This window comes from Symphalangus syndactylus, chromosome 5 (genome assembly GCF_028878055.3).
Source record: "Symphalangus syndactylus isolate Jambi chromosome 5, NHGRI_mSymSyn1-v2.1_pri, whole genome shotgun sequence".
NCBI lineage: Eukaryota > Metazoa > Chordata > Mammalia > Primates > Hylobatidae > Symphalangus > Symphalangus syndactylus.
In genome coordinates, this window is record NC_072427.2 from 12,369,349 (window position 1) to 12,382,897 (window position 13,549).

Below are 13,549 nucleotides of genomic sequence, written 5' to 3' on the forward strand. Positions count from 1 at the left end.
GCTAATATAGTAAACCCCTGAAATGTCTACTCCATTTTTAAGTTTGGGTTGATTTCTTATCAATGCTTGGCAAATACCTCTTTTCTATTGCCTGTTTTTCTGTGAGACCAACCTTGAAGAAGATGTAGATCTTTCTATGAAAGTGGTTGATCAGAATTCTGCATCTTTGTAAGTTCACTTGTTTCACTTTTATACCATATGTAGTTTGTTATTAAAAGATGTTAATAAATTTGATGACTGTTAGATGTGCTTTCTGGTTGATGTGAAAAATAATACTGTTAAGGAATGTGAACGTTCATCGATGAGTATTTATTAAAGTCTCAGACCTACCAAGCCTTTAGCTTAAGAGGTCAATCTTGGCTGCAAAAGTTGAAGAGAATCCAATTTGCTTATAACTAACAATATTTTGTTATTGCATCAGTATAACAGGTACTAGGAAACTGGCATACTCACATGCTACACAATACTTTGTGCTTTAAAAATCTCTGACATGTCTAGAAAAATGTGAATGTGTGATTTTTGCTGCAAACTTAAGGTGTGTTTAACTGAGCTATCTTTCTTAAAATAGAAGGTGGCCATTTTCCTTCATTTAGTGTTTTGTAGTATACAAAGTTTCCTGAACTGCTAGCCCTCGAAATGTTACATTTGACTGAAGCCAAAAGAACATGCTCTGAAAACAATATCCAGGTAATTGGGCACTTACATTTGAAATACACAAGCACAGCTATGATGGCCATGGCGAGGAAGGATAACATGCTGTTAAAGGTGATAGGTGCTGGGGCCACACTTGGGTCCAAGTGTTACTTCTCTCACGACTGGCTATGTACTTGGGGAAAAATCCTTTATACTCTATAAGAGTCCATTTTCTCATCAGTGACATAGAGATTATGGATATTATCTCACTGTGATTGTGAAGATTAAATGATATGCCTATATATAATGCTTGTAGCCTAGAGCCAGGCACATTGTCAACAGCCTTGATAACAGTTGGCAAATACTGTTTTATAAAGGAAACTGTGTAGTAAGTAGTTCTGCAGCTCTATCTTATTTTATTCTGGTTCTGTCCCTTACAAGTTTGTATGTTTTGGGGCATGTCACTTCACCTTATTACTCTTTAATTTTTTATTAAAAAGATGTAGATACCTAAGCCTAACTAGCCCACCTCCGTTTTCAGGTGTACTTGCAAGCTCCTATCAAATCTGGGTGGAAAGTGACTTTCTTAAAAAGATCCAGAGGCTGGGAGCTGAGGTAGACATGGAGACGCATTGCCCTGGTTCTGTCCAAGCTGCTCAGCCACCAGGGTTGTAGTTACCTGACAGCTGAGGCCTTGCTATTCTCGAGTGTCCCTGGTCAATGACCCAGCAAGGCGGGGATAGCCAGGGCCAGATCCTTTGCAGGTGATTCCCAACGAATACATGAGGAAAAAGATTCAAAAGAAGTAACTATTGTGGGGAAAGGTAACTTGTAGCATTATCAAAAAGATATATCACTTTATGTTTTAATTAAGTCTGAAACATAGATTATATGATATCTCAGAATGATGCAAGGGGCTGTCCAATTCCATTTCTGCCCCTCAGGAAATTTCAATCTTTGCTTGAAGATGCTTCAAGGCTGGTGGAGACCTGCCCAATACTCTGACAGCCCCACCTGCCCAATCCTGCTTCCATCCTTTTCACAGGTATTCTTCCCCAATAAACCTTTCTCACACCTATGTTCACCTCGGTGTCTGTGTCCTGGAGAACTCCACCTCAGACAGAAGCCAAGAGTAAAATAAATCAAGAACATCCAGCTGTCATCAGAATCAAGCAGGGTGACCAGGTAGACCTTGAGAAGCATTGAGGCAAAGAGGTTCCAGCCAGACCCTAGGGGAATGGCCCAGCACCAAGGCTCAGCTGAGGCTGTGTAGAGGGAGAGATGAGCATTAAAGCACCTAACTAATGTAAAACTGCCCCGTAAACTCCTAAAGCATGGTTCAAATGGCAGCAATTTTTCATCTGTGTGGCAATGCATTGTTTTGTACTTTGCAGCATTAGGGCACCTACATAATAAGGTTTCTGGGGTGTTGGGCACTGACTGCAGTCTTCTTTCTATTGGCAAAGTTGGTGTTATTTTAAAAAGCAGTCCTATACTCAGAGGGCTGAGGCAGAGTTAATGTGACAGCATTAAAATTCAGGATATGTGGAATGAACACAGGACCTTTGAGGCCAATGAAGTTCAGGATTTTTCTCTGGGCTGCCAGCTCCGGATTCTTACCTTAAGGGAAAACATGCTTCTGTTGAGGATTTTGATGAGCTGCATTTATGCAGCATAAGATAAGAATATGGAATTGTCAGAACTTGCTTTCAATAATCCCAGCTGTCTGTATTGGACCTTTATAAAGAAGTTTGTTGTTGAAAAATAACTGGATAAATTGTTAATTACAGTGCAAGAATGGAATGGACTTATGGCATTCAGCACGCATTTTAATGGACATTTGGTAAACGGTATATGGGGAAAAATGCACTGCTGTGTTCATTGCTTTTGTGCCCTTAGGATGGAGGCATTCTCTTTAAGCTACATAACTATCTTGGCTTCACTGTATCTGTAATAATAAATTCACCTGCACTTTTTTTTTTGGCCAGGATTCCTTTATATGACCAAATTTTATAGAACTTCTTGGTTTAAATGTCTAGCAGGACAAATTAGCTGTAAAGGTGTGCCACATATTCACAGTGCTGTGTTTTCCACTATAAAGATATACCTCAACACTTTCCACTAAGCACCTAAAACATACAGAAATGTTCAAGTGATGAGGGCAAAGAAAATCTGTATTTTCAATCTTGAGAAGTGTGGAAAACATGATGAAATGGTAAAAACTATTGTGTTTTCTAGTTAGAAACATAGAAGTTGTAAAATTTGGTTCCTTTACTAATATTGGGCATATGGAATTTAGAAGTATAACTATGTTTCAATATATTGTTGTTTATTGAAGTATAGGTTTTCCAAGTGAACTAACTTTTCATTAGATTTCATGTTTGTTACACCGGAAGCCTCAGTCAGGTTCTGAGAATCAAAACTGAATTGTAGAGGCTGGGCACAGGGGCTCACGCCTGTAATCCCAGCACTTTGGGAGGCCAAGGTGGGTGGATCACCTGAGGTCAGGAGTTCAAGACCAGCCTGGCCAATATGGCAAAACCTGTCTCTACTAAAAACATAATTAGCCAGGCATGGTGGCACGTGTCTGTAATCCCAGCTACTCAGGAGGCTGAGGCAGGAGAATCGCTTGAACCCAGGAGGCAAAGGTTGCCATGAGCCGAGACCACGCCATTGCACTCCAGCCTGAGCGACAAAGTGAGACTCTGTCTCAAAAAGACAAAAAACAAAAACAAACAAACAAACCGAATCAGAGAATATGTCTGGGGCATCGTAGTTTAAGTAACAGTAAAGTACTCTGAACTCTGACCTAAAACACCTTTGAGTAACAAAATAAAGTTTAAAAAAGAAGGAAAAGCATATAAACTTAAGCTACCTTTGCCTAATCAGCTTGATTTTTTAGCTATTGCTATCAAAGTTCTTGTTTGATGCATCTTTGCAATTTTTATCGATTTCTGATGTACAGTGTTTTATTTGATAGAGGCAAGGTACACAGAAGCTTTCTGTGAGGGGAGACACCTGGAATCAAGTTCTATACCAACGGGTTCTGTGACCTGGGCCCATCCCCAAAGCTAAGAACTCTTGGTCTCCTTATGTTCAAATAGAGGCGCTACATCTAGATAGGCTGAAAGAGTCTGTCTTACTCCAACCTTTAATTACCTAGTCTTCCCCATACTTATTTCTTAATTTTGCACTTTCAAAACACAAATAAAATTTTTGCATGAAACAGAAACCAGAGGTCTCTGAAGTAAACTATAAAAGGAGGCCGGGCGCGGTGGCTCATGCCTGTAATCCCAGCACTTTGGGAGGCCAAGGCGGGCGGATCACAAGGTCAGGAGTTCAAGACCATCCTGGCTAACACAGTGAAACCCCATCTCTACTAAAAATACAAAAAAAATTAGCCGGGCGTAGGTGGTGCACGCCTGTAGTCCCAGCTACTCGGGAGACTGAGGCAGGAGAATGGCGTAAAAGCCGGGAGGTGGAGCTTGCAGTGAGCCAAGATCGCGCCACTGCACTCCAGCCTGGGAGACAGACTCCATCTCAAAAAAAAAAAAACAAAAAAACTAGAAAAGGAACCCAAGACAATATTAGGTAAAATCTCTGCTATCCTCGGCCAGCTGCTTTCCTGGGTAGATCCCTTAGAAGTGTCTAACAGTTGTTAACCTTTGAAAGTAACTTTCACAGCATCAGATCCTGAGAAGTCCTGCCTGTTCATAGTCCCTTCAAAGGTGGTAGAAGTGGAGGCTCACTCTCATTACTTTGTGCCTTGAATCCAAGAGATTTGCAGCAGTATGAATTTTCTGACAGCAAAATTATTCTCTTTTCCTAATAGGCTTTTTACTTGGTTTTGCTTTGTACTTGTAAGAAGAGATGCACTTGGATTAACTGGGTCATTTGGGAAAGAATGTCTGCCAGATGTACACTGTATGATTCAGATATTGTTATTACTGAAGACATACCATTTTTTTCATCTTCAGGAAGTTTGACAGTTGAATCCAAACACATCTTCATTGATTGCAGTGTTTGTTATATTTCCAGACACTTTAAGAATCCCAATTATTACTGTTTCATGAAGAAAGTTTTTTTTTTTTCTTTAGTAAGCACCTGCCCTCCCCCAGACAACGTGACTCTTTCCCAAGGAGTTCCTATAGAGTTTGAGTGATGGTGTACGCTCGACTTGTTATTTTCTTGCCCATTCTTGAAGACAACTGCTAGGAAAAGCATCCAATAGAAGTTCACAAACTAGAAAAAAATTGGATTTTTTTTCTGGTTTTTCAAGTGAAAAATTCAGTACTCCCCAAAGACCAAAATTTGTTCTGCTTTTGATATTAAAAAGAATATTTTTTTCTGTTCATCTTCTTCCTTGGGATTATATTAATCTATTGCCATATATAATTTTACAATTACATGGGGCCATGGTATGATTAATATATATGACATAAATATGTATTATGGAACTTGCATGAATACTAAAGAAGAAGGACACTGATTCACTGCGGGACATTTGGGAAGTAGCTAGCTGACCTCCTGGAGACTCAAATCCCTCATCTGTGCAGGAGGCACTACTGCCCTCACAACGTTTCTGTAAGAACCAAATGAGGGGCCGGGCGTGGTGGCTCACGCTTGTAATCCCAGCACTTTGGGAGGCCGAGGCAGGCAGATCACGAGGTCAGGAGATCGAGACCACGGTGAAACCCCGTCTCTACTAAAAATACAAAAAAAAAATTACCCGGGCGTGGTGGCCGGCGCCTGTAGTCCCAGCTACTCGGAGAGGCTGAGGCAGAAGAAGGACGTGAACCCAGGAGGCGGAGCTTGCAGTGAGCCGAGATTGCACCACTGCACTCCAGCCTGGGCGACAGAGTGAGACTCTGTCTCAAAAAAAAAAAAAAAAAAAAAAACAAATGAGGGAATGCATGTGGATTGCAGCACAGCACAGTGTCTGGCAAATAGTACACTCAACAAATTACATGACAATTTATTTTCTCATGGAGAAACATGTTTTCAATTTCTGAATCATATTAACCACTTTAAATATTTTATAATCTGACTTAATACATGCTTGTAAGAGGGGAAGAAAAGTTTGACATAATATATTGCTCTGAGAATTTTCCTCTTTATTCTGGGAAACTATACATGTTCATGACCAACTGATGAGTGAATTTGGTACAGATCATTGGAAATGCCTTCCCCCCCCCCCAATTCTTGGTAAAGAACTTAGGGTTATGATATTAAGAGACATTTTAAACTGCTTCCTTCTTTTCTTTTTAAGCATCTTAAAGGCAGGTCGTCTAGATTTACTCATTAATATTTGCAAATTGTCATGTAAATGCTTATTACTAGTACAATTATGGCTTACCACATTGACAATAAACTGAAGAAAAAAAACAAAATATCTAAATCCAGCAGCAAAGATAAGAGCCTCCTTCTATGGATGACTCCAGGGAAAATGCTTACATACTAAATAGAAAGAGGTATTAGTTTAAGAATTAAAAACAGCAAGGTATACTGTTAGAGCTAATGTGGATCAAATATTACCAGAATCGGTCACTTTTTAGTTATTCCAAAACACAGGTAACATACTTTTACTTTCATAGAGTTGGAGAATTTTAGAAAAGTTAAACTGGTCTTTATGGGTAAACTTTTTCAGGTTTACAAAGTTTTAGTCAATTATAAAGCTTGAAGGATTAGGAGATAGCCAACCCCCTGCAAGCATTTCTAGAATACTGTCTATCTGCCAAATGTCACTTGATTATGTGCTTAAGGTGGACAGAGAGTTCATGTGTTTGACTTATGGATCAGAGTTGCCATAGTACTGGGTCCCAGGTGAGTCCACGGTATGACAAGGGGAGCTTTTATGGGGTATACAAAGCAAAGATTCATTTCAGGAGAGCAATTATGAAAATAAAGATATTTTAAAGTAACCCTAGTCCCTGACAGAAATTGGAAACTTAGGGCAAGAGGTGGCTAATGCCCAACAGTGTGCTGGGTAAAGGCTAAACAATTGGCTCTTACAGAGGATAAGTGGGAGGCCAATTTCTGTGGTGTAGAACCCACCATGGCCGATTTCAAGTTACCAGCATGAAAGCACTGAACACATGGATGGGTAAAGATACTAAGAATTGGCTCTCGCAAGATGAGCTCCAGCACACCACTGACTCTCTCAGTATGGTTGGCTCATCTATGCTTAATTTCTGGTTGGCTTATCATAAAATGGAAAGTCTTACCGTGGTGAATCATTTTTTAAAATATTTTCTTTCATTTTCTTACCAGGGACATAAGAATAAATTTAATCAAAGTAGATAAGGAGAAGCTGGATAAAGATGGCCCATGGTATAGCCTGGAGGGTGTCATTTATACCATAGTTGATGTGGATGGTGCCTCCTGGAGTTGTGTAGGATAGGGCCTGCATAGTTATATGTGGTGGCCCTGCCACACCTTCATCTGCTTGACTTCACCATTTGTCTCTCTCTCTCTCTCTCGCACACACACACACACAAACACACACACACACACACGTGCCCAGCAACTCATGATGGATTACATCATATCTCCTGCTCTGTGCTAGGCAGTTATTATTCCAGCTCATTCCCTTCTTCCAGTCTACACTTGACCTGTGACTATTCAGGCTCCATCTGGTACTGGTGGTTCTCACAGGATACTGGAGCAAGCCTAGAGGGGAATCAGGAAGAGGGAAATGGGGACCTCTGAAAACAGTGTTCATCAGCTATGTACAGGTGTGTTTCAGGACGCAGTATGGGAGGCAAGGGTAGAGAAGGCACAGGATACTCACAGTTCTGTCACTAGCTCAGGAGCACTTAGGCACAGTGTTCATTATCTGGGGGAGGAAAAAGAATAAATCAGTGCTTCTACATTCAGCTAAATTACCCTTAAAAGACCTCGCCACTCAATTGGCTTCCCCAGCTGAGTCATGGCTTCCTGAGCAGCCAGGGGGCCTAAGGAAGACTCTGTGGGTGGCTCTGAATGGGGCAATAACACAGTGCTAATCCCACCAACTTGGTCATGAGCTTTTAAAAAAGAACAAGCAGCCCAGTTGATTGATGGTGTTATTTTGGTTTTTTGTGGGAAGGAATTTACTTTGGGAGTATAGGGAAACAGACACTTGTGCTGCTCAGAGCTTTCAAATGCAGGGAGGATTTTAGAGGAGAGAATGTCATGTTCCCAGACTTTTAGGGCACACCTGAGAGCATTATCTGGCAGACCAGGACTCAAGGGACTTGGCAGCAGGCACAGTCAGGCTCTGCCTAGGCACAGCTCTAAGTGTGGTCTACGGCTGAGTGCACAACACTGGCGAACCGGCGCCCTCCTCTCCCACATACACATTTACAACATGCTCATCACCTCTTCCAAGGATGGGAAACCCAAAATAAATAAAAATAAATCTGGCTACCATGTTCTTTTCTGCCAAAAATAACGAATAAAGCAGTCATTATAATTTTTCTAGGATATTATGGATCTTTCAAACAGAACGCCAAACTATAAAGATGTGTGGAATATGAGCACAATATACACTGTGTGAGTAAAGAAGCTACAGGCTGCGGGTTAATAGGAGAACTACTTCAAAGAAGCTGTGGGAAAGCTAAAAGGAGTTAGAAGTAAGGGAAGGTTATTAGAAGGTCATTAGGCCATTTCATGGAACCCAAGAGCAGAAAGGCCACGGATGTATGGACTGGAACCAGGATTGGAGCATGGGGGAGCCCTGCACGGATTGGGGCCTTTTTCCCCAGAGTGTGGGTTCGTGCCTCTTCAGCTGCAGATCAGTACTCTGTACATAGGTCTACAGGACAGAAAAGGATGGCCAAGAGCTCCTGAATTTTACATGTTCCAGTCCAGGGATGAAAGAGATTTCTCTTTCCAACCCAGTCTACAAAATTGATGAGGAAGAAACTGGAGTTTCCCCAGGTCAGGTGTGACCCCTGATCAATCAATTGTGGATGGGCACAGAGTCTGGGGAAGGATTTTGATTAACCGGGCTCAGGTCTCCTCTGCCCGCAGAAGTGAATACTACTTTGCCTCCTGCTGGAATCCCTCTCTGTCCATGAAAATACACAATAGACTATAAGGGTCAGGGGTTTGGAGTCAGGCAAATCTGAGTCTCACTTATTAGTTTGCAACTCTGGACAAATCACTTAATCTCTTCAAAATTCAATGTCCTCATTTATAAAACTGGACTAAAACTATTGGCCATGCAGCATTGTCAATCTAAAAGGATGCTGGGTGGGAATTTTCCTCATGCCCAAAAGTGAGGCCAAAAAGAACTGCGAAGAAATTGACATTTCTCTGGCGCAGCGGTTCTCAGAGTGAGTCCTGGGAGCATCAGCATCAACCTCACCTGAGAAATTGTCAGAAATGCAAAATCTTGAACTCTAGCCTAGACTTACTGCATCAGAAACGTTGGACATGGCAACCAGTGATGCATGCCGCAGTTTGAGAACTTCTGCTCTATGGACCTAGAAGGAACCTCCAAAGAGCCCTCCAAAGTGGACCACAAACTCCTGGTGGAGGCCAGTTGAATCCAGTCCTCCCAGGTAACCTCTTCTCAGACAACAGTCTATAATGCAGGCTATGGGGAGGACAGGCACAGGAGGGAATCTCTGGAGTCCAAAATATTTGGATATCGAGGGTCTAGTGTGGTTTACGTGGGAAAAAATAAGATTTCTCCACCTTAAGCCAAGTGAAGATTAAAGATTGGGGGTGTTTGAAACAATGGGGAATTAAGTCTCCCCTGGCCAGGTGCTGTGTAGCTGTGGAAAATTGCAGGCCTGCTTTGATGCCAGCACTGTTGGAAGAAATTTTTGGGAAAATATTTCTCCTCTCTCAGAGCTTCTAGACCCTGAAGAGAGAGGGGAAGCAAAGGGAACTAGCAGACCATGTCTCCTCCTCACTGAAGGATAGGCCAGCCAGATAGGCAGGGGAGGGTAGGAGACTGTGGCTTTAAATGGGAGGAGCTAAGCCTGGCATACTGTAAAAACACTGTTCCAATACCCGGAGGTAAATAGATGCCATAGGATGTGACCCATATGGCATTGCATCATTGCAAAGAGTGATTTTTAAAAAGAGCTGTGTTGAAGGCAATTAGTAGAAAACAAAAAAATAAAAGTATTTGAGATGCTGTTTGGAAAATACATAAGCGTCGGGGATGGTTAATAAAGCATTGTCATTTATTGAGTGCCTCCACGGTCCAGACTCTTCATTAAGCAACTAAAAAAAAGAATCACATTACATTTTTATAACAACATTGTGAGGCGGTTGTTATAAATTCCCACATTACAGAGAAGAAAACTGAGGCCCAGGGGAGGGGAAACAGGTGGCCAAAAGCACACACTGAGTCAGCAGAACCCAGCCCTGGCCACCATGTGCCTCTCCCTGACACTGAAGCCGCATTGTAACCATTGCTTGTTTAGGGTGGCTATTTTAATAATACGTTAATCCCTAAATCAGGGATGTTACTCATTTCCTTCTGGAATGGAATCCTTGAGCATTCCGATTGCAGATCAGGGTAGGGAGACTGTCTCTCTGTGTTTCATTAGTTCTTGTGGATCACTACACAGGGGTCCTGGCCAGGGGCAGGCTCTGCGCTGCTGTTTCAGAACCGGGAGTCGGCTTTTCAGAGCCGGTATTTATTAGGTTGGTGCAAAAGTAATTGCGGTTTTTGCCATTACTTTTAGTGCCAAAATCGCAATTACTTTTGTACCAACTTAGTACATGACCCTGTTTTGCGACTTAAAACTCAAGGCAAAGACAGTCCAAGTGCTAACTTTGGTTTCTCAGACAAAGCTCTAGATAATGCCTACGAAAGGGCTCTGTAAATCTTGAAAGGGCCAACCAGTGTGCAGCCTCAGGAGTCACCTGGACTCCACTCAGAAAGGCTGCAGAAGTCTCTTACTTTGACAGTGGCGAGGGCTGGGCGCGGTGGCTCACGCCTGTAATCCCAGCACTTTGGGAGGCCACGGTGGGCGGATCATGAGGTCAGGAGATTGAGTCCATCCTGGTTAACACGGTGAAACCCCGTCTCTACTAAAAATACAAAAAATTAGCTGGGCGTGGTGGCGGGCACCTGTAGTCCCAGCTACTAGGGAGACTGAGGCAGGAGAATGGCGTGAACCTGGGAGGCGGAGCTTGCAGTGAACCGAGATTGCTCCACTGAACTCCAGCCCAGGCGACAGAGCGAGACTCTGTCTTAAAAAAAAAAAGTGGCGAACGGTGCTTGCCGGCGTCTTCCAGCCCTGAAAGTAAAATCGAAGCCATTCAATGCCTGTCTCTCCCTTGCACACACACACCCGTTTATGAGCATGAATCACAGATTTCCAAATAACAAATATGAACTTTAGAAAAAAAAAAAAACACCCACCGCATAGCCCAGAGCCTTCCAACCCCCCTTTCCAGCTGTCGATCAAGGCGGATTCTGACTAGCCCAGGAGGAGGGGGTGGGGAGGGGGAGCTATTAAATCAGGCCCCAGGAGGTTCAACACTTGCAGCAATTTGTAGTGAAATTACCAGCTGAACTTGGTTTAGAACCTGGCTGGAGCCCTCCCTGAAGGGTGTGGTGTCAGAGCTGAGCAATTTGCTGTGGGTGAAAGCTTTGTGGTTGATTACTGAGCTAAGGAACAGGTCACCGAAAACCAAAGGAGCCGGAGGGTGTACCGTGTACCGGAGAAGCTTCCAGCTGCGAGAAGCCATGCTCAGGTCACGCTCATTCTTTTCTAAGCATCTAGAAATACATTGCTGTTAATTCTAATAAAACTTCAGCAGGTCCTCAAATAACATCTTTTCATTCAACGTCTTTTTATAACATTGATGAGAAAAAAGATAAAAAATATCAATTCCTGGCCAGGGCTACCATCTGCGTTTGCAAGTTCTTCCCATTTCTGCCTGGGTTTTTCCTGGGTACTTTGGTTTCCTCCCACATTTCAAAGATGTGCATGTTAGGTTAATCTAAATGGTCCCAGTGTGAGGGAGTGTGGGTGTGGGTGTGAGCCCGCCCTGGGATGAGATGGTGTCCTGGCCAGGGCTGGCTTCCACCTTGAGCCCTGAGCTGCAGGGATAGACTCCAGCCACCTGAGACCCTGAACTGGGATAAGTGGGTAATCAATCACCATCCTTGTGTTTATTAATCTTCTGTCAATGTATGTATAGCTTGCATGTATTTCAATGTTGAATATTATAAGGGTTTTGGTCTTTATTTAGAAGTTTGGGGATGTTTCTGTGACCGGAAATACGCTGTAGAAACTTAACTCTTGTTTATCTCAATTAGCCTAGGATAAAACTGGTTTTGTTACACATCATTTTGCTTAATGCTGTGGCTTCCAAGAACTGATAGATGACATTAAGTGACGACTTTCTTAGCTAGCTACGCAGGCTGACTGGTTTGCAAAAGAGCTCCAACAACATCCTATTTGGAATGGAGACCAGTCTCACGAGGCAAAGCCACAGGAGCTTAGCTGTTGAGGAGTTGGCTCTTCCTTCCAAAGACCTGCCTCTCCTTGTCCAGAAAGCCTAGGCCACCCAAAGGGACTGTGTCCTGACAGAAAGGCAGGCTGCCTGCCAGAATAAGGATCAAAGCCCAGAAACTCAGCATCCCTCCCCCGACTTCATGTGGCTCACACAATATGAATTGATGCTCACACTTTACACTTGTAATTGTGTCTCTACATTTATTATTGATAAAGTACTATCTTAGGTATGATCTCATTTAATATTTACAACTAACCTGGGTGTGGTGCTTTTAAGCCTCATTTGACAAAAAAGCAAAATAAAACATCCAAGTGTTTGTCCCAACAGGCATAGTAATGAATGGCATAAAAATCAATGTTGAGAGATTTGTCCAGTATGTTTATCAGTACCCCCTAGTATATACTTCATGTGAGATCTTTTAAGAATTTGTGCACAGAGGCCGGGCGCGGTGGCTCACGCTTGTAATCCCAGCACTTTGGGAGGCCGAGGCGGGCGGATCACGAGGTCAGCAGATCGAGACCACGATGAAACCCCATCTCTACTAAAAATACAAAAAAATTAGCCGGACCCTGTAGTCCCAGCTACTCGGAGAGGCTGAGGCAGGAGAATGGCGTGAACCCAGGAGGCAGAGCTTGCAGTGAGCCGAGATTGCGCCACTGCACTCCAGCCTGGGCGACAGAGCGAGACTCCATCTCAAAAAAAAAAGAATTTGTGCACAGAAAAAAATCCTACAAGAAATCATCTGTTCTTCAGAGTCAGGGTCCTGTCTCTAATGATTATGGGTCGTGGGGCTCCTCAAGCTCTCCTTTTCCTCTAGGCTTCCAGGAAGACCAGAACAACCAATAGAGGGCAATTCTTGCAACTCTGTGAGCCTTCATGCATGGTATATTTGCTTTCTCTTTTCTTTGAGCTAATTTTTCTTCTAATTAACTTGTCTGTATACAGAAACTTTAGATTCTTTGGGAACTGAGGACAGCCATAAATAAATGCATAAATATAATAGCAACAAGCAAAAATGTGAATGAGAGAGCTGGCCTCCAAGACAGACCTCCTGATTCCAAATTCATTTCCACATCACCACATGGTCTCGTCTGGCATTTCTGCTAGAGGATCCTTGGGACAAAGTGCATTTTGCTTCCTGAGAGATAGTGTATTAGTCCATTATTACATTGCTATAAATAAATATCTGGGACTGAGTAATTTATAGAGAAAAGAGGTTTGACTGGCTTGTAGTTCTGCAGGTTGTACAGGAAGCAATAGTGCTGGCATTTGCTTCTGGGGAGGTCTCAGGAAGCTTGCAATTATAGCAGAAGGCAAAGGGGGAGCAGATGCCTTACATGGCAGGAGCAGGAGCAAGAGAATGTGGGGGGAGGTGCCACATACTTTAAAAAACCAGATCTCACGAGAACTCACTCACTATTGTAAGAATAGCACCAAGCGATGG

General features: G+C 42.8%; 1 long non-coding RNA gene across 1 annotated transcript in view; it reads left to right on the plus strand.

Annotated features, from left to right (window-relative positions):
* The window catches only part of LOC134736764 (uncharacterized), a 210,321-nt gene that overhangs the window by 14,954 nt on the left and 181,818 nt on the right, over window positions 1-13,549 (plus strand). The window contains exon 2 of the long non-coding RNA XR_010120999.1: window positions 8,096-9,179. This is a non-coding gene — a long non-coding RNA (uncharacterized lncRNA). The remainder of the gene's footprint in view (window positions 1-8,095; window positions 9,180-13,549) is intronic.